Consider the following 2,420-nt stretch of genomic DNA (forward strand, 5'->3'; position numbering starts at 1 on the left):
CTCTTACACTTAGCAAAGTGTTCTTTGTTCTAAGCCAGTCCTCCATTGACATCACTGGATAGTCTCTAATCTCTTGCTGTCAGACAGTACAAGATCTGTCCTTTCGCATATGCATAGGTACACAGGGTCCAAGGGTTGGGACATTTGTAATTTAGAGAGACTTGCAAACTGTCTTCTAGAGATTGTGCCACATTCATTCCCACCAGCAATATATGAAAAGGCCTGTTTTCCCACCAGGCTGAGATTTTGCAAGCGAAAAGAAGGAGGCAATGTCTAGGCTCCGAAGAAGCAAGGGAAGAAGAAGGCCGAGTCCGGAGCTGAAGCCCAGAGCACTCAACTTGGCAGATGAGGTGCACAGATAGCAGAGGACTGTGTGGTCCAGGCCATGGTGTTTCATTTGTGTTTAAGCCTCAGGACTGATCATGTAGGTGCTGTTTCCTAGGACAGCAAGGGACTCCTGGAAGAGAATTCATGAAGACAGCCCAAGGGAAGAGAGCTCAGCTGGTATGTGAGGTGCATGGTACATGAACAAGGATCACAAGACCCAGCAGAAAAAGAAAACAAACGACAACTATAATATTGTGGGTTTTCATTTTCTAGTAGTCATGTATGGATGTGAGAGTTGGACCATAAAGAAAGCTGAGTGCCGAAGAATTGACGCTTTTGAACTGTGGTGTTGGAGAAGACTCCTGAGAGTCCCTTGGACTGCAAGGAGATCCAACCAGTTTATCCTAAAGGAAATCAGTCCTGAATATTCGTTGGAAGGACTGATGTTGAAGCTGAAACTCCAATACTTTGGCCACCTTATGTGAAGAACTGACTCATTGGAAAAGACCCTGATGCTGGGAAAGATTGAAGGCAGGAGGAGAAGGGGACGACAGAGGATGAGAAGGTCGGATGGAATCACCAACGCGATGGACATGAGTTTAAGTAAGCTCCGGGAGTTGGTGATGGACAGGGAGGCCTGGAGTGCTGTAGTCCATGGGGTCACAGAGTTGGACACGACTGAGCAACTGAACTGAACTCAGGGAAGAACTTGTAACTTTGAAGGTGTCTCATCCTATTTAAGGAGATGGAAGGAATTGTGGAAATTCCTCAGTGGGACTTCCCAGAAGCACCACCCAGACATTCCTGCAGCAAATGTCAAGCCCTAACTTAGCACCCAGAACTGCCCTGTGTGCTGAAGATACAAACGTTAATAGGACAAAAATCTCTGCTCTAGGGGACTACCCAGGTGGTCCAGTGGTTAAGATCCCATGCTTCCACTGCAGGGGGTGTGGGTTTGACCCTAATCAGTGAAGTAAGATCCCACATGCTGCATGGTGTGTCCAAAAAAAACTCAGAGTTGGACAATTCAATAAAGGATGACTTGAGGACAATCCAAAAAAGGATGAAATTAAAAACAAAAAACAACTCTGTGCTACAGAGGTCTACAGGGGCAAAAGAGGTAAACAAATAAATATTTCAGATTGTAAAGGGAAGGGTTAGAGATTGCAGATGAGATGGAAAAGAGGGAAATCCTTCTGAGGAAGTGACATTAGGACAGACACGAGTCAAGAGAAGTGGCCCATTCACAGATCCAAGAAAGAGAGTCCAGGACAGATGAAAGGAAGAGCAAGGTCGGAGTCCTGAGGGTGAAGGAGTGAGCACAGAGACATCAAGTGAGGCTGGAGGAGGCGGCCAATGAGACAGGCGGTGAGCTGGGGAGCCTCCGATGGGCGCTGGACCATGGCGAGAAGTTTGGGTCTTATTTTAAGAATAACAGGAAACAGAAACTGGTCACAAAGACATATAGACATGGTTCTGTTTATGGAAAATATCTAAAATAGGCAAATCCATCGAGAGTAAAAGTAGATAAGTCTCTAAAGTAGATTCACCCAGGGTTGGGAGAGTTGGGAGGAAATGGGTCAGTGACTACTAATGGATACAACGCAGCGGGTGGAGGCAGTTAATGAAAATGTTCTAACACTGATTACCGCCGTGGTCATTCACACGATCCTGTGAATATACTAAAAATAAAACCCCACTAAATTGTATACTTTAAATGGGTGAATTACGTGGTATATGGATTATATCTCAATAAAGCTGTTATACAATAAAGCTGTTATAAAAAATGATAATGGGAAGTTATTGGAGGCCTGCATTAATCAGGGAGTAACATTATCACACAGGGAGCTGTGGGGGATAAACTATAAGGGAGCAGAAGCAGAAGCGGAGATAGCTGGGAGGCTACTGCCCTGGGCCAGGCTCAGGGGTGAGGGCTACGTGGGGGAATGGTGACTTGGCCTGGGCTGGTCACTTTGTGATAGAAATTAATGAAGAGGTCAGACTGGGGTATTTAGAAACTAGAATTTGATAATGGATTGGATGTAAGGGGAGGAGGAGAGAGATGAATCCAGGCTCTTAAACCACAATGGGGA

Source organism: Muntiacus reevesi, chromosome 7 (assembly GCF_963930625.1).
Source record: "Muntiacus reevesi chromosome 7, mMunRee1.1, whole genome shotgun sequence".
Lineage (NCBI taxonomy): Eukaryota > Metazoa > Chordata > Mammalia > Artiodactyla > Cervidae > Muntiacus > Muntiacus reevesi.